Consider the following 20,275-nt stretch of genomic DNA (forward strand, 5'->3'; position numbering starts at 1 on the left):
TGAAGTTGTCGGGTCACCTCCTAAATCGACCATCTTTTACAGGAGTTTTGTGCCAGAAATGGAGTGTCCACTGAAGACTGAAGATACTGAATCTCTACGCCTTGCCATTGATCCTTCTTGTGCCTTCAAGAGACATTAACTTAACCACTCTCATATGCTCTGTACCTACATCACCTTCCCTGACAGTCGTAGCTTGGCTCATCTGAGGGTGAAATTATAAGAATGTGTTATTTTGCAAAGTGCTCTCTAGGGTTCCTAAATAAAATATGGCATTGAGGTATTTTGAATTAATCCCTTCTTCTGAAATATAAGAACCTCTCCTGGTTTTAATGGCACTTTGGATTTCTTTACTTTCTGTTCCACTTCCAAACCCAAATAGATGCTGACAAGCTGCCACAGTAACATGGAAGAGGGAAAGACGTTGGAAAGGACTACTACAAATAAACCTAATGCCTAACAATGAAAAATGTAAAATAAGAACAATAATAATAATAATAATAAAGATAAAAGATAAAGTAACACGTTTTTAGTATTTTATTTATTCCAAATGATCATCCAGATGTCTGTGACATGTGATGACAAACACCATAATGGAAGGCCTTAGTCATCACATGCTTAAACTCATCATATATTTTTGCATATGCTGAACAGGAAGTCAGACATGCTGTAACTGTGGGGTAGAAAACAGCATGAACACCATACGGCAGGGGTCTCAAACTCCAGTCCTCGAGGGCATGGAAAAGTTGCATGACACTTTGACCCTTGAGGACTGGAGTTTGAGACCCCTGTCATATGGAATATGACAGGTGTGGTTGAACTGCATGAAGACTCTGAAGTTTCTCTTCTCTTCTGGCAGGACAGGAATGTTGCCTTGTCCTGTGAGCCACTGTAAGGATGTACTTAGAGTAGAACTGGACTGTCACTGGCCTCAGGCTCTTCACCCTTTTCAAAGACAAAGCAGTCATTTAGATAAAATATTAGATATTGTTTACCTGTAAATGCACAAAGAGAATTTAGAAATGTAATTATTGTCAAGAGTGAACAAGCACTGATAGTGTAATCTACAGCTGTGGCCAAACGTTTAGAGAATGAGAAGTGTTGTTTGCTTATTTACAAAGTTTGCTGTTTCAGTGATAGTGTCACGGGCTGCGACGGCAGACCGTGGGGGAATGTGGGAAAGGAGGACCCAGGCGCGGAGCTCAAGTTACAAGCAGTGCGTTTATTTACAGTGTGGTAGAAAGCAACAATGAATCCCAGTGTTTTCCCCAGACTCCCGTGTCGTGTCCTCCTAGTGCTCTCTGCTCCCGTGTCAGCACCCCCCGGTGCTCGCTGCTCTCCAAGCCTTCCACGCTCCTCCTGTGGGAAACAATAGCGGCAGCTGTCAGGACACTCAGTAATGGCAGGCATACACTTTGTGACAAAGCCTAGACTGGGTAACTAACGTGGCGTCCCAAGCAATGATCCCGCGTCAGTGGGAGCTCCAAGACTCTCTTAAGTAGCTCCCCCGACGAGGCCTGACCAGCAGCAGGTGTGTGGCTTTGGGTGTGGCCAGTCCCCTAGCAGGGCCACACCCCCCAGGCCTGACGGCGCCTATAAACAAGTACTCAGACACACAGCCACCCACACACACACACACACATATGTACAAGCACAGAGAAGGGGAAGCAACACCAAAAATACTTAATAATAACAACACAGGTCCATGACTGCCCAGGGGTCCTGGGTCGCCCAGTCTCAGGACCCTGACAGATAGTTGTATATCATATTATATCACTTCAAACAGAGGTGACCCAGTAATGCTGCACTAATGAATTAGACTAACTATTCACTTTAGCTAAAGTTATTAAGTTAGCTAAAGAGTTGGGATGCTGTGTAAGACATAAATAAAGCTAAAACACAAAGGTTTGGACACCGTTTTGCATGTTTCCCTACTGTAGGGGTCTCTGCAAGCATACAGAGGGGGTACTCTGAGAGGGTCCAAGATGACAACTTTGGAATTCTACTAGAAACAGTCGATCATATTTGTTGTCAAAGCTGAATCCAGGGCAAACTACGCTAAATTACCGTTTTTAGCTAACAGCTACAATAAGCATAAAAGTTACCGTACGGCTATCTTTTGTTAACATGACGCTTGTTCTTATATATGTAATACATTTATTACCAACCTGAGAGTTTATCCGCTGGTCATTCGACATGACGAATGACTTCTGAAGTCTTAATTCAGCTCAAGACGCTGTAGATTCCCGTCAGTAACACTTTCGGTCCGCTAGTAAAACGTAGTTCTATTAATCTGCGCTTGAACCGGAACTGGATGTAAGTTCCAAAAAACTGAATTTTGGAACTGAAACTGAAATTATTCGAGAGCTGAATTTTTAAAGGATAAAATGCAGTTTCAAAGCAAATCAATTCATTTTCAAAATATAAAATTCAATTTCAATTTAGTGATGATCATTTTCAAACCATAAATTCAATTTCAAATTAGACTAATTCAAATTTAGTTTTCAAAAGCATTTATTCAAGTTACAATTCAGATTCAATCAGAGCAATTCAAATTCAAATTTAACTTATTCAAATTCAGTTTCTGATGGCACAGATTTCTGCCCATACATGCAGCCTCTATCTCTCGCCATACTCACTGTTACAAAAGCACGAGTTTAACTAAGCACTTTAGTATGGTTTAACACATTTTTACACACACACACGCACACAAGCATGGGCCCAGACACACACACACACAGGCCCGCGAACAGATGCCATTTTTGGCCATAAAAAAAATCCAACTTTTTTTGGTTTAAAATGAGAAAACTGCTATTGATGATAAAAATTGTATATTTATAATAATTAAATAATTTTTGAATTATTGAATTGATGAGTTATGAAATATAATAATAATATTAATATAATATTGTTTATTAATATCATATTTCTATGGCTACCCTTTGTTTTATTACTTCCTAGGTCATAAATCACAACCCCCTTATATCGTTTGACATAAGGAGGTTAATATCCCTCCTCACCCGTCCCAACCCGAGAATTACCACAATCACCACACCACAGATTCAGTTTGTATTTTCTCCAGGATTTCACACAACCCTGGAAAAACTAATTAATACATTATGGGCTTGGATTGACAATATCATGAATGAAACATGCTTTATTAGGAAGCAGCCCACCCCCTCCCTTTTCGACAGGTTGTGTGTGAGACACAGCTGCACGCAGGCGCACCGAGGGCTCTCGCGCTCACTTTTCCGCGTATATGTGTGTGATAGAATTCAGAAAACACATCAGTGCAAATTATAAGTGTATAGCATGATGTCTGGTGTTTTTGTGTTTGTTGGTTTGTTTTTATTTTGTTTTATTTTGCAAGCTGGTTATTAGACGCCCCTCTGCTCCCTGTGCAGCAAGCAGCAGGTGCTCCTCGCAATGCAATCCCCAAAAAGCACTGGCATGACGTCAGGGTAGCATGGGTGTGAGCAACTTTTTTTCTCTATGCCCGTGATTACTGTGTTTCTTCACAAACAAACAAAAATCAGAAGACTTTGTGTGTGTGTGTGTGTGTGTGTGTGTGTGTGTGTGTGTGTGTGTGTGTGTGTGATAGACAGACTGTTTCCAGGAAATCAGGATGTGGGAGTCTCTTTGGGAGAACACAGTTCCTACATCTGTTTCTTTGTGTGTGTCTTGTAACTAATGTGGGAGGAGCCATTAACAAACAGCTGGAGCAGAGAGCTGATCACTGAAAACAGATTCAGACAGAGAGACAGACAGAGCTGTATCAGTGAGAGGTGGGACGCCGAAGACAGAAAAATGTCTTTTTTTGATTTCTGGAGCAGCACGAAGGAGAGAGGCGCGCTGCTGAGGAGAGCCAATCAGCTGAGGCTGAATCCTTCACAGCTGTAAGTCTGATTTAAACTGGTTTTCAGTGAAACGCGTGGGACAGTGATAGACTTTGGTTCACAAACCTGCAGCAGTAGAAGGACACGCACATGTTCGAGCACAGACTGCTCAGATTTCTGCAGAAAACTCTGAACAAAATAAAACAGAGAGAGAGGAGTAGCTGTCCTTTGTGTGGGGCCTGCAGGTGCAGGTCTATTTACCACTGATCGTTAGGGATGGGTACCGGTAATGGCACCGGTTCTGACATAAACGGTAGTAACCAGACCGAAAGGCAGCGCACATTTCGGTGTTTATTTCGGTGCTTTTTCCCCCCATGAGATGTCACACACTTTGGATTCTAGCCAATCATTTTACCTTTCCAAGGATAGTAGGCGGGTCCAGGTACGTACGTTCTTTTAGAGCAGAGCTACAGATTAAAAATGCCCAAGGCGAAGTGGTCAATAGTCTGGCTGTACTTCACAGCAAAAGATGCAAACTCAGCAGCCTGCAACAAGTGCTTTAAGGTGATACTGTGATAATGTGCAAAGGAGGTAACACCTCGAATCTGATGAAACACCTGGCGGCGCATAGCGCCGAGAAATGCACCATATTTGATAGCTTGCTGCGAGACCTCACACCGAGCACATCTACTGCGGGTGTGGTGCCTGTTATCGGACCCGGAGTTAGCAACATCCCCCAAAAACCCGAAGAGCAGAGTCCTGGCCCCTAGCCCTGCCAGTGTAGCAGAAATGATGAGGATGATGATGGCAGCAGCAGCCGTTCTTCTCTGCGTTATTAAACGTTATTAAATTAATGCATGTAAGGTGAACTAGCAACTAACATGAGAGGTTTTTGGACAAAGTGTGTGTTCTCCATTCTTTAAGCACCGGTTTGAGCACCGTTTAAGCACCGGCACCGTTTCAAAAGTACCGCTTTGGGACTGGTATCGGATAAAACCTAAACGATACCCATCCCTACTGATCGTACGGTATCACTGCGATTTGACCTTTTATCTTGTTTACTGGCTCTTCTCTCTCATACCTCCAAGCTATACAAAGTGCTACAGCCAGGATGTTAACACGTTTTAGTAAGCGAGCCCACATTACTGCTATTATAAAGCCGCTTGCTTTCTTCGATCGCAGACTCAGTATTTATTAGTTTTTCCTTGTACCCAGTTGAGTAATCCGAGTACAAGGTACATAATCTTATTGACAAAACAAAGGCAGAGTGTAGAGTCTACAAGAAAAGGATATCATATAGAGCCGGCTCCACAAACAGCATGCACAGTCACCTGAGAACTGTCCACCCATCAGTGCAATGGGAAGATAAAACGCAGTCAGTTGAGTGTGACATTAATATTTCTGAATGCCAACGTTTCCCTTAATTAAAGATCTGGGCGTTCCCCCCCCCCCCCCACCCCCTTTTTTTTCTCCATAATTTATTGCGTTGTGGTTTGCAGTTTTTTTGTGTTGTTTCACTTTAAATTTGTTCAAAAGGAAAAAGCTGAAAATTTAAGAAGTTAAAAGTTGAAATGTATGAAATGTAAATAGTTGTTTTTGTATTTTATAATTTATTTATTACATTATATGTGGAGTGAATAAATAAAAGTATATTTACAGTGGCCCCTAGAGACAAAGCACGTACACACTCCAAAACACAACGGAAGTGCTCCAGGATGCTATGGGCCGTGTTGAGCTTTTGTTACCTAGTGGCTACACAAGCCAGCAAGTACCAACAATCGAATTGGGTGTGTGGTAGTAACAGGTAAATTAAGTTCTTCTTCAATTATTTATATATATATATATATATATATATATATATATATATATATATATATATAAACACCCAGCGCGCCCCTGCGGGTGGTTTATCCTTCAAGCTCAGGTCCTCTACCAGAGGCCTGGGAGCTTGAGGGTCCTGCGCAGTATCTTAGCTGTTCCCAGGACTGCGCTCTTCTGGACAGAGATCTCTGATGTTGTTCCCGGGATCTGCTGGAGCCACTCGCCTAGCTTGGGAGTCACCGCACCTAGTGCTCCGATTACCACGGGGACCACCGTTACCTTCACCCTCCACATCCTCTCGAGCTCTTCTCTGAGCCCTTGGTATTTCTCCAGCTTCTCGTGTTCCTTCTTCCTGATATTGCTGTCATTGGGAACTGCTACATCGATCACTACGGCCGTCTTCTTCTGTTTGTCTACCACCACTATGTCCGGTTGGTTAGCCACCACCATTTTGTCCATCTGTATCTGGAAGTCCCACAGGATCTTAGCTCGGTCATTCTCCACCACCCTTGGGGGCATCTCCCATTTTGAGCTCAGGACTTCCAGGTTATACTCGGCACAGATGTTCCTGTACACTATGCCGGCCACTTGGTTATGGCGTTCCATGTATGCCTTGCCTGCTAGCATCTTGCACCCTGCTGTTACAGTGGGGCAAAAAAGTATTTAGTCAGCCACCGATTGTGCAAGTTCCCCCACCTAAAATGATGACAGAGGTCAGTAATTTGCACCAGAGGTACACTTCAACTGTGAGAGACAGAATGTGAAAAATAAATCCATGAATCCACATGGTAGGATTTGTAAAGAATTTATTGGTAAATCAGGGTGGAAAATAAGTATTTGGTCAATAACAAAAATACAACTCAATACTTTGTAACATAACCTTTGTTGGCAATAACAGAGGTCAAACGTTTACTATAGGTCTTTACCAGGTTTGCACACACAGTAGCTGGTATTTTGGCCCATTCCTCCATGCAGATCTTCTCGAGAGCAGTGATGTTTTGGGGCTGTCGCCGAGCAACACGGACTTTCAACTCCCGCCACAGATTTTCTATGGGGTTGAGGTCTGGAGACTGGCTAGGCCACTCCAGGACTTTCAAATGCTTCTTACGGAGCCACTCCTTTGTTGCCCGGGCGGTGTGTTTTGGATCATTGTCATGTTGGAAGACCCAGCCTCGTTTCATCTTCAAAGTTCTCACTGATGGAAGGAGGTTTTGGCTCAAAATCTCACGATACATGGCCCCATTCATTCTGTCCTTAACACGGATCAGTCGTCCTGTCCCCTTGGCAGAAAAACAGCCCCATAGCATGATGTTTCCACCCCCATGCTTCACAGTAGGTATGGTGTTCTTGGGATGCAACTCAGTATTCTTCTTCCTCCAAACACGACGAGTTGAGTTTATACCAAAAAGTTCTACTTTGGTTTCATCTGACCACATGACATTCTCCCAATCCTCTGCTGTATCATCCATGTGCTCTCTGGCAAACTTCAGACGGGCCTGGACATGCACTGGCTTCAGCAGCGGAACACGTCTGGCACTGCGGGATTTGATTCCCTGCCGTTGTAGTGTGTTACTGATGGTGACCTTTGTTACTTTGGTCCCAGCTCTCTGCAGGTCATTCACCAGGTCCCCCCGTGTGGTTCTGGGATCTTTGCTCACCGTTCTCATGATCATTTTGACCCCACGGGATGAGATCTTGCGTGGAGCCCCAGATCGAGGGAGATTATCAGTGGTCTTGTATGTCTTCCATTTTCTGATGATTGCTCCCACAGTTGATTTTTTCACACCAAGCTGCTTGCCTATTGTAGATTCACTCTTCCCAGTCTGGTGCAGGTCTACAATACTTTTCCTGGTGTCCTTCGAAAGCTCTTTGGTCTTGGCCATGGCGGAGTTTGGAGTCTGACTGTTTGAGGCTGTGGACAGGTGTCTTTTATACAGATGATGAGTTCAAACAGGTGCCATTCATACAGGTAACGAGTGGGGGACAGAAAAGCTTCTTACAGAAGACGTTACAGGTCTGTGAGAGCCAGAGATTTTCCTTGTTTGAGGTGACCAAATACTTATTTTCCACCCTAATTTACGAATAAATTCTTTACAAATCCTACCATGTGAATTCATGGATTTTTTTTCACATTCTGTCTCTCACAGTTGAAGTGTACCTCTGGTGCAAATTACTGACCTCTGTCATCATTTTAAGTGGGGGAACTTGCACAATCGGTGGCTGACTAAATACTTTTTTGCCCCACTGTATGTGCTGGATTGTCTCTGGGGCATTTTTACACAGCCTGTACCTGGGGTCTTGCCTGGTGTGATAGACCCCAGCCTCTATGGATCTTGTACTCAGAGCTTGTTCTTGTGCTGCCATGATTGTGCTCTGTGCTGTCTTTCAGTCCAGCTTTGTCCAGCCACTGGTAGGATTTCTGGATATCAGCCACCTCCTCTATCTGCCGGTGGTACATACCGTGCAGGGGCCTGTTCTTCCATGATGGTTCCTCGTCTCCCTCCTCTTTCTTGGGTTTCTGCTGCCTGAGGTATTCACTGAGCACTCGGTCAGTTGGAGCCATCTTCCCAATGTATTCTTGGATGTTCGTTGTCTCATCCTGGACTGTGGTCCTGACACTCACCAGTCCCCGGCCCCCTTCCTTCCGCTTAGCGTACAGCCTCAGGGTGCTGGACTTGGGGTGAAACCCTCCATGCATGGTAAGGAGCTTTCTTGTCTTTATGTCAGTGGCTTCTATCTCCTCCTTTGGCCAGCCTATTACCCCAGCAGGGTACCTGATCATGGGCAGGGCGTACGTGTTGATGGCCCGGATCTTGTTCTTACCATTCAGCTGACTCCTCAGGACTTGCCTGACCCTCTGCAGGTACTTGGTGGTTGCAGCTTTTCTAGCGGCCTCTTCATGGTTCCCATTTGCCTGCGGGATCCCCAGGTACTTGTAACTGTCCTCTATGTCTGCAATGTTGCCTTCTGGTAGTCCAATCCCCTCAGTTCTGACTACCTTCCCTCTCTTTGTTACCATCCGACTACACTTCTCCAGTCCGAACGACATTCCAATGTCATTGCTGTATAGCCTGGTAGTGTGGATCAGTGAATCGATGTCTCATTCACTCTTGGCATACAGCTTGATGTCATCCATGTACAGGAGGTGGCTGACAACTGCTCCGTTCCGTAGTTGGTATCCGTAGCCAGTCTTGTTAATGATCTCACTGAGGGGGTTCAGGCCTATGCAGAACAGCAGTGGGGACAGAGCATCTCCTTGGTAGATCCCGCACTTGATGGTGACTTGTGCTATGGGCTTGGAGTTGGCCTCTAGTGTTGTACGCCACATCCCCATTGAGTTCCTGATGAAGGCTCTTAGGGTCCTGTTGATCTTGTACAATTCTAGGCATTCCAGTATCCAGCTGTGGGGTATTGTGGGCGACCGTGGCTCAGGGGGTTGGGAATCGCATCTGTAACCGGAAGGTCGCCGGTTCGATCCCTGGGCTCTCTGTCCTGGTCGTTGTGTCCTTGGGCAAGACACTTTACCCTACTTGCCTACTGGTGTTGGCCAGAGGGGCCGATGGCACGATATGGCAGCCTCGCTTCTGTCAGTCTGCCCCAGGACAGCTGTGGCTACAACTGTAGTTTGCCTGAAGTGTACCTCTGGTGCAAATTACTGACCTCTGTCATCATTTTAAGTGGGGGAACTTGCACAATCGGTGGCTGACTACATACTTTTTTGCCCCACTGTATATATATATATATATATATATGATTGTTTGTGTATTAATACAAAAACAATAGACATGCATTCGATTGTGTAATTTAAATGATCTAGGTAGCTCTGTTTTGGAAGTTCAGTTAGAAATGTGTTTTGGAGTTTTTACGTGCTTTGGAATTTCTAAGTGCTTTGGAGTTTGTACGTGTTTCGTCTCTAGGGGCCCCCATAAATATTTATATATAAACATACATAAAGAAAACCAAGTTTTTTTACATTACTAATTCCTTTTGTGCATAATTTTATATTATTGTTAATAATAAATTAATTAAAGCAACAAAACAACCTGAAGAGCTGGTTGGGAGCCGAAAGGGCCGGTTCTCTAAAAAGAGCCGGAAATCCCATCACTATTAGCAAGCAGTTTGCTGACTGTAGCGTGGGAGATGGGTGGTCTCGTAGGGTGTCTTGCATTGAAATCTGCTGCAATGACCCGGTTACTGCATTCACCAGATATCAACACAATTTCGATCCGCTCCTCACGTGTTAACCTCTTCAACATGTCAATGGCTGTGAACAAAGAGAAACTTGTAAATAACTCATGAAAGAATAAAGTTACGTTGAAACCAAGCACACCATTGTTTTTCTTGTGACATTACCAGTAAGTTTGATGTGTCACATGGCCCTCTTCCTATAGAGATTGACAGACCACATGACTTTCACGCATTGCATGCCGTGAACTCGTGGCAAAACAATCCAAGTACCTGCATCAAATGCAAGCATTTGCAGCACCGCAAAACGTTCATTCTTCGGTTCCAATAAATTCTTGCTTTGTCTTTGCCCCCCAAAAAGGTATGTACAAAACGAAGGAGAACAATGCCGGTCCGTACAAAGACAGACTTGATGAAAAGTCAAAGAAAAGATACGAGGAAAAAAATCTAACCAGTGAAAGGGTCAGACCCTCACGAGCACACAGAGGGACAAAATATGTTAGCGTGCTGCCCAACTTCACCACGCTCATATTTATAATCATACGGTTCTTGGAGTGAGTGCATACACTCGTGAAGTTTAGTAACTTTAGGTCACTGCAACAAGCCCAGGTACAGTTTACCGACGGATGGGTACAGGACCTTGAAATGCACCGTGTAGAAAGTAAAGACCATCGTATGTATCATAAGTTTACCAGTCTCACAAATCGTAATCAGTGAATCAGCAGATCTTAAGTTCTGAGGAAGAGAATTCCACAGTCTGGTGGCCACAGTAGCAAAAGCTCGATCACCCCTAGTTTTCAGTCTCGTATACTGAATAACAAGTAATCCCTGACCACAAGACCTCAGAGACCTACTAGGGGCATAGGGCTGTAAAAGTTCAATGATGTATGATGGTGCTTGTTCTTGAAGAGCCTTAAATGTCAGAACCAGAATCTTAAAGTGGACTCTGAATTCGATAGGGAGCCAGTGTAACTGTATAAGCAACGGTGTTATATGTGAGTATTTCGATGTTTTCGTCAGAAGCCTTGCTGCAGCATTTTGGACAGTCTGCAGACGCTCCAGGGAACTTTTGTTTAGACATGTGAACAGTGAATTGCAATAGTCCAGTCGTGATGAAATAAAAGCATGAATAACAATCTCCAGTTCAGTATGAGATATTATGGGGCTCAATTTAGAAATATTTCTTAAATGATAGAAGCAAGACCGAAACAGAGATTTGACGTGAATATCCAATGTAAGAGCAGGATCGAAGGTTATCCCTAGGTTCCTGATAGATGGTTTCACAAATGTTGAAAGGGGACCAAGAGCATTCATTATGCTGGGTACATGTCTGTCTGGAGCACATAAAAGGACTTCAGTTTTATTTTCATTTAGTTGGAGGAAATTGTCGGCCATCCAACCTTTGATGGTTTCCAAACACACATTTAAAGTCCGCAGCTTAGAAGCATCTTCAGGTTTAAAAGATATATAGAGTTGGATGTCGTCTGCGTAGCAGTGGTAACAAATATCCTCAAAAGGGCTCAAAATATGCTGGAGAGGAAGTAAATAAATTAAAAACAATAATGGCCCCAGCACAGAGCCTTGTGGCACACCAAAGGACAGGGACGTAGAAGATGACCTGTACTTAGAAACTGCCACAGAAGAGTATCGTTCACAAAGATACGAGGAGAACCACTCTAAGGCAGACCCAGATACACCGACCCAGTATTTCAGCCTATCAAGCAAAATATAATGGTCAACGGTGTCAAAGGCCGACGTGAGATCCAACATTAAGAGAACAGAACACCTACCTGCATCGTTTTGCATCAGAATGTCATTGGAAACTCTAAGAAGGGCTGTTTCAGTAGAATGAGCTTTACGAAAGCCAGACTGAAATTTGTCAAAGATATTATATTTGTCTAAAACTGCTGTAAGCTGCTTAGCCACAATCTTCTCTAAAATCTTAGCAATTAACGGTATTTTTGAGATCGGTCTGTAGTTGCTAGTGAGAGATGGGTCCAGCATAGGCTTTTTTAACAAAGGATGAATAACAGCAGTTTTAAAATAAGCAGGGACTTTGTCAGATCCCAAAGAGGTGTTAATTATAGTGAGCATACAGGGACCAATAGAGTAAAAGACATTTTTGAATAACGATGCGGGTAAAATGTCGAGTGAACAAGAGGATACTTTTGTTGCACTAACTATTTTTCCCAGCTCGGATAGTGAAACAGGTAAAAATCTTTCTAAAACAACAGGCCGAACTGGCGTGGGAGCAGACAGTGCAGATGCTGATGGGGACAATTTTTTCCTTATATTGCTAATTTTTTCTAAAAAGAAAGCAAGAAATGTTTCACAGTCTTCAACAGAAGAAATAATGGCAGCAGGTGGAGCAGGAGTAATGATATCAGTAATAGTATCAAATAAGACCTTAGGATTACCTCTGCTCTTTGCAACCAACTGAGAAAAGTAAGCAGCCCTTGCATCTCTAATAGCACTGTTAAAAGAGGCTAAAAGATCCTTTAAATAAAGGAGATGAACATTTAAATGAGTTTTCCTCCATAACCACTCAGCTTTACGACAATTATGTTTTATAGAGCGGATGTTGTCATTTAGCCAAGGTAGGGACTTGGAAACAGGCACAGGTCTCATTTTAACCGGACAGATTTCATCTAAGATCGAAAGACAATGATGATTAAATAGATCTGTTGAGAAATCAACACCGTTTTGTGGGGATAGTGTTAAATTAAAAGCATCTGAGAACTTCTGCGCTGTGGAGGAATTTATAATGCGCGACATAACTGCCCGGTGAACAGGAGACATAGGCTCATGAAAAGACATGTTAAAAAGAATACAATAATGGTCAGAGATAAAAATGTCCTTAGAACAAATACAATCAATATTCAAACCCAAGGTAAAGACAAGGTCCAGTGTGTGACCTTTGTTATGTGTGGGGCCGGACACATGCTGGATAAAATGAAAAGAATCCATAATGTTGATTAAAACCCCTGGCAAAGAGGTCGGACTCATCATCAACATGTATATTAAAATCCCCCACTAAAAGCAATTTGGACAACCTCATAGTAGAGGACAGGAAGTCGCTAAACTCCGCTAAAAACAAGCTGTTTGGGCCGGGTGGACGATACACCACAGCACAGTAAAAAGGATCCTTACTGCCGATTTTAATGAGCTGCAATTCAAAAGAAAGAAAGTGTCCAACTTTCACTGAACGGCAGTTGAAACGGCTCTGAAATGCCACCGCGAGACCTCCTCCACGACCAGATCCCCGAGGCTGGCTGATGACAGAAAAGCCATTTGGGCACATTTCAATAAGAGACGAATAGTCCAAGCCCCGCTGCCAGGTCTCGGTCAGAAGCAGGAAGTCCAGATTTTTAGAAGCAATAAAATCGTTAAGCACAAACGATTTATTAGTCAAAGATCGGGCATTAAAGAGCGCCATAGTCAGCGGGGTGAGAGCATCATTATTGGGAGAAGCTCGAGTTAAAGGACGTAAATACTCGAGATTAGAGCCTTCACGTTCGTATATTCCACTCACCGAGGGGATGAAAAGCGAGTCAGCAGGAGAGTCTGGATGAACCCTTCTGAGGTAGCACGGTCTCGGAGAGCCAGGCCCTGTATATCCAAGCAGGGCCGTGGAGAACAAATTCCTCTCTATGGAGCTGTTTTGAGCGTAAGTAACAGAGCACGCACGACATCGCTTTCCAATCAGCCCCCGTCGCCAGAAAAGCCTAAGCTTCACCTGGATACCTGATCTCCTTCCTCTTCTTCTCCGTGATCTACGGGGAACGCTGAGAACGCTGGCCGAGGATCCAGCCACTGGCGGTAGATGGAAAGTGCCAAAGGAGTGCGGGGAAAAGTGCGGAGAATGGAAAGTGCCAAAGGAGGAGGACGATGAAACATCTTGGGCCATCATTGAAGATCGGATTGATAACAGCGTCAAACGATCATAAACCAAGGCAGCCAGAACATCATTGATACAAATAAAAAACAGCAGAGTAGAGAAAAAAAACACGACGATAGAACGTGACAAACTGCACCCGGCAGCGGCGAAGCCAAACACAGGCGCCATCATACCGGAAGTGCTGATACAAAACAACTGTTTTATCATGTGAATAAAAGTATATGTTTTTGTCACTGTACCATGGTAATAACAGAAGCGAAACACAATATTGTGTCAGGAAAATTCACTATTTATGCACAATAAACAAAGGAGCATAGCACGACAATTTCTGTTCAGCGCCAGACTTGCTTGTAACCTATATCACCAATTATGTTAAGAAAAATGACGCATTAACTACAACAGCAGACTGACCTTTGTGGAAATGCTTGGAGCAGACTAACCTGTGAGCTGGAGTGTTCTGAGACATTATATTTGGTCTTTGAATGGCTGCAATCCAGTCGCCTCTTTGTTACTTCGGAAACATGGCTCGAACAATTTCTCTTCAACGACGTAATCCGATAACAACCGATCTCTTTACCCGTCGGCTTTCCGTGGCTGTCATGTGACCGGCTATTGCAGTTAATAATACACCAGCTTCTTGACATTTTTGTGTTTCTTTTTATCGCTGTGTAACTGATTTCAATTGAAAGCCTGCGTGCGCTAGTACCTCTTGCCACGAGTTCCCAGAATTCCTTGCGGTTTTACCCCTGAGTGACGTCACATTTTCAATCTCTATTGAAGAAACAAAAGTTGTATCCAAGATGGCCGATTTCTAAATGGCCACCATGGTCACCACCCATCTTGAGGAGTTTGCCCCCTCACATATACTAATGTGCCACAAACAGGACTTTAATAATGGATTGGATTTATATAGCGCTTTTCAAGGCACCCAAAGCGCTTTACAATGCCACTATTCATTCACTCTCGCATTCACACACTGGTGGAGGCAGCTACGGTTGTAGCCACAGCAGCCCTGGGGCAGACTGACAGAAGCGAGGCTGCCATATCGTGCCATCGGCCCCTCTGGCCAACACCAGTAGGCAAGTAGGGTAAAGTGTCTTGCCCAAGGACACAACGACCAGGACAGAGAGCCCGGGGATCGAACTGGCGACCTTCTGGTTACAGATACGCTTCCCAACCCCCTGAGCCACAGTCGCAATATCACCAACCATTCCCATGTTATTACGCTGTATCCATATAAATGGCCCACCCTGTACACACGCAGTTACTGTCCCTCCATTTACAAAGGCAGAGGCGTCACGGTGTGATTATTTTACGTGTAGTTTTCCTGTGTAATAATATTCAACATTGCTATCAATACATTTTTCAAAAATTGCCTCTCTGTGCCAAATGGGTTTAAAAACATAAAAAACTGGGATACTGTTTGTCTGTGATTTAGACGGGGGGAACAAATCGTGGCAGGATCAGCCTGATATTATTTGTATCCCGCTGTAACTTTACTGTATAAAGAGCAAACATCTCCAACATGTCAGGAGTAGTTAGTCACTACAACAAGTGTTTGTGAACTAAAAATCAATAATGTTGTATACTGTTTGTCCATGATTTGAACAGCCCAGCGCTGCTCCAGACGAAGGGAAAACCAATTCTGCAGGGAGACCTACCTCGGCACTTGTGCAGGTGAAGCCGAAGGGAAGATTTGCTTCACCATATTTTCTAGTCTTTGGCTTAGAATGAAGTTGGTTTGGAAACATATTCAGCGATGCTTCATCTCCTGCTTTGCGTTTGTGTTGGCACCCTGTGTTAACAGTGTCCAAGTGGGTTTTTTTTGGATTTTTCCCCTTTTCATACCACGTCCCCCCTGCAATGGCTCTGCGCCCCCCCCCCCCCCCTAGGGGGCGGGCCCCGCAATTTGGGAAGCTCTTTACTAACCAGATCCAGTAGAGACTCTAGCATGAAGAGTTGGACACCACCAGATCCTCACAGGATTCACACCAGCTGGTTAGGGAAGCTAACTGCAAATGGATTAGACACACCTGCAATGACTAACTGAAGCCGGATAGTCTTGATCCCCGAGGATCCCCAGGACAGACTGGTCCCATCCAATTGTGAGCCAATAACCTGGCTTAGTACCACTTGGAAGCTTCTGTCAGGCGTCAGAGCAGCTAAGATGACCAGGCAAATAGCTCAATACATAAGAGGAGCAACAACAGGGATTGGCAGAAACACCAGAAGCACGAAACACCAGCTACAGTTGCTCAAGACTGCAAGACCAGACTTATTAACCTTAATCCCTAGAACTTCACAAGATCAACAGGACCCCAAGAGCCTTCATCAGGAACTCAGTTGAGATGTGGCGGACAACACTAGAGGCCAACTTCAAGCCCGTAGCACAAGTCACCATCAAGTATGGGATCTACCAAGGAGATGCTCTGTCCCCACTGCTGTTCTGCATAGGCCTGAACCCCCTCAGTGAGACCATTGACAAGACTGGCTACGGATACCGACTACGGAGTGACGCAGTCGTCAGCCACCTCCTGTACATGGATGACATTAAGCTGTATGGAGAAAGCTGGATTGGAGAAATATAGTCAGATGATAACAAAGAGAGGGAAGGTACTCAGAACTGAGGGGATTGAACTACCAGAAGGCAACATTGCAGACATTGAGGACACCTACAATTACCTGGGTATTCCAAAGGCAAACGGGAACCATGAAGAGGCTGCTAGGAAAGCTGCAACCACCAAGTGCCTGTAGAGATGAGGTAAGTCCTGAGGAGTCAACTAAATGGAAAATCAACACCTACACCCTGCTGGTGATCAGATAACCTCCTGGGATAACAAGCTGGGCAAATGAGTAGATAGAAGCCAATGACATCAAGAAAAGGACGTTTCTGCTAAAAGTTAGCAGAAAGAAACTAAAAGTTAGTTTCAAGTGCTTGCTCATACGGTGTTATGTGATTTTTGGGTTTTCTCTCCAATATTGGAGGTCTTTAGGTTATATAAAATTTCAGTTCTTTGTATTCTTGAACGGCCAAGAAAGACACGGCTCAAAGTGGTCAAACTCAAAAAATGATCATTAATTTTACATATTCCGGAATATGGAGACCTGAACACACGAACACACAAGCTCAGGTCTGAAGCACAAACAGAAAGCCTAGTCATTTATATAGACGTCACACACACTTTAAGCTTCGATCAAAGACTCTGCTTAGTTTCACTTTCTGGCTGCAGGTCCTATTTTCTCTGCAAAAGCATGCAGTTTCCTGTCAGTACTTTGTGGCACAGACTGTACTCAGAGTTGGGCCTTTTATATAAAACAATATAATCAGCAAATACGCATTCAGATTATTATATATTTAAATCTCAACAGTTACAATATAAAGCACCTTTAGGTGAGTGTTGTATAGCAGCGGTCCCCAACCTGTTTTTCACCACGGACCGGTTTATGCCCGACAATATTTTCACGGACCGGCCTTTAAGGTGTCGCGGATAAATACAGCAAAATAAAACTAGTACTGAAAAAAAGAAGATTTATTCATAACACACGTGGAAAGACCCAGGAAAACCGAGTTAACAATAAAAACTATAACAAAATAACGCTGAAAACCGATAAAAACCCTGAAAACCAGACATTTCACACCTGAGCCTCAACTCTCGCGGCCCGGTACCAAACGACTCACGGACCGGACCCGGCTCTGGAGGACTCGGGGGTCCATGAGCAGTTTTGACTGTTGTTGTTGTTATTATTATTATTATTATTATCGTTATTATTTGGTGATGTGTGTGTTTTTCTGCAAAATGCTGTGTTATTCTGTGTTTCACTCATTATATGTATAGGCAGGGTGTGGGTGTGTACATGTGTGTGTGTCTGGAGGATGGAGGACAGCCACCTGCAGGCCTCGTCTGGGGAGCTACTTAGGAGAGTGTTGGAGCTCTCACCGACGCGGGATCATTGCGTTGTCATCCCAAGTTAGTGTGTGGCAGTGTATAAGAGCGCAGTTCGTATATGCCCGTGGGGGTCAGTGTTGACGGCTGTTTCTGTGGTTTTCCTGCAGGTGGAAGAGTGGACCAGAAAGGCAGCACGCACGGGTGTGCGGAAGCACGACAGCGGGGAGCACGAGCACAGACGTCGGAGGGGAGCACACACACAGGAGTCAAGGGAGCAACGGGGATTTTTTGTGTTTACAGCTTTCACTGTAAATAAAGTGCACTGTTTGCATCGCAGAAACCTGCGTTTTGGGTCCTCATTCCCCACATCCCCACGGTCTGCCAGCCAGACCGTGACAGAATTGGTGTTATTTAAATAAAATTGAACCGAATAACACTGAGAAATCTGATAATGATTAATAACAGCCCTACAGACAGCTGCACCTCTGTAAGTGGCTTCAAGGAAACCAAACCAAAACCTCTCTTCCCTACAGAAACCTGTTGCTAGGCAACAGCGAGGTTCGACCACTTCTCCAGGATGAGAGAATGGCGTCTCTGCTGCCACCTGTAGGTATGGAGGTTTTCAGATGCTTCACAGCAGTCTCAAAGGAGGTGGTCCAACAACGACACGAAGCTGAGGTAAAGGAGCGAAAGGCGTGGAAGCACCAAAAGGTACCGATCAACTTTCAGGAATCAGTGATAGATAATCAATCAGTAAAATTAATACTGCTGATAAGTTGCATGAGGGGAAGCTCTTCTGTGTAACTCAGGCAAGTGAGAAAAACCTGACCAAACCTGCTCGTCACCTGGAGACTGGGAAGTCCCTCCCTTTCATCTATGGTGCCCCCCCCCCTCAGCTTCTCTGCACCCCATTGGAGGATCTGGATCCCTTCTACCAATCACAGAAGGTCTCTGATCCCCTGGTCTCTCTGATGTGTCTGTCCATCTGACCTGTCTTTCTCTGTCTTTCTTGGACCCGTCTCCCTCTGACCTTCTCTCTGTGACCAGTCATGTCCACCCTAGCTGGAAAACTCAAAAACTTATTTTATTGTTGTTGTCTGTTGTCCTCCTGGGCCTTACTCTGGGTTTCTGAATTCTCCAACTTTGTATGAGATTTTTGTGATCTTCATGTCTCTGTCTGATCGTTTTAGGTTAACATCAATGATTTTTAGCTCGTCAATGTGCCTAGTCGACCCATTCAGAGTAATGATTTATTATAAGAGTTTCAATCAGGATCTGGAGTGCATCACAGCACAGAAAAAGAATAGTGAAGGTTACAAATGATCTTCTTATGGCCTCTAACAGTGGACTCATCTCTGTGCTTGTCCTGTCAGATCTCATTGCACCATTCAATACTGCTGAGCACAATATTTTACTACAGAGATTAGAACACATTAAAGGTACTGCACTGGAGTGGTTTGAAACATATCTGTGTCAAACAATAGTTTGTTCATGTAAACTTGGAGCCTTCTTCACACATATAAGTTTTTCGTGGACTTCCACTGGCTTCTGTGCTGGAACCAATTTTATTTACATTATAAATGCTTCCTTTAGATAATCTTAGTAAAAAACTGCATCCGTTTTCACTGCTATGCAGCTGATACGCACCTTTATTTATTCATGAAGCCAGATGATACAAATCAAATTTTGTCCTTCAGTGCACATATTAAACAACTATGTAGGACTGCTTTCTTGCATTTTTGCTATGTCTCTAAATTTAGAAACATCCTGAGTGAAAAACTAGTTCCTGCATTACTTCTAGGCTGGACTACTGTAAAAAGAAAAAGAATGCTTCAGACCCTTCCCATTTAAATAACGTCCATTTCAAATTTGCCTTTCCTAGCCAAAATTCATGAAATGATAGTGGCTGCACAGGTTCATAGACACCTCACTGGAAATTACTTGTTTCAGTCCGGTGTCCGTTCTTTTCATAGTACAGGAACAGCTCTAGTAAAAATCCCTACTGATCTTCTGCTTGCAGCTGACTCTGGACTCATCTCCATCCTCATTCTCCTTGACCTTGCAGTAGCTTTTGATACTATTTCCCACCGCATCCTTCTTTATAGATTAACATCTATTAGGATCAGTGGTACAGCACTCGCCTAGTTGACCTTGTATCTCTCTGGCTACTCACAGTTTGTTCAGTTACTCACAGATCAGTATCTACTCCAGTTAACTCCGGTGTTCCCCAAGGCTCTGTCCTGGGTCCTTTTTATTATCTATCTCCTACCCCTAGGTAATATTTTCAGAAAATATAACATCCAGTTTCACTGCTACGCAGATGACACCCAGCTCTACCGGTCCTCCAAACCCACAACTACTCTCCCACCCACATCAGTTTCTGACTGTTTAAGTGAAATCAAGGTCTGGTTTACCCACAACTCTCTTAAAATCAATGGCAATAATGGCACTCCTTGGTGGCTTCTTGTCCGGGCCTGGAGCCTGGGGCTCGCTCGGGCCACTTCGGAGGTGGGGTGCCCCCAGCCTCTCAGCCTGGGGCTCGGTCACTCTGGCGCAGCTGGCTGCCGGCGGAGCTCACGGGCGCGTCACTGCAACTCCCCCTGGCTTCTGCTCCGCGGCTGCTGAGTGAGCCCTCATCTGGGACTCTCCTC

Source organism: Copadichromis virginalis, linkage group LG7 (assembly GCF_057382275.1).
Source record: "Copadichromis virginalis isolate Kocher_CV1m ecotype Utaka linkage group LG7, C_Virginalis_male_GT1.1, whole genome shotgun sequence".
Classification (NCBI taxonomy): Eukaryota; Metazoa; Chordata; class Actinopteri; order Cichliformes; family Cichlidae; genus Copadichromis; species Copadichromis virginalis.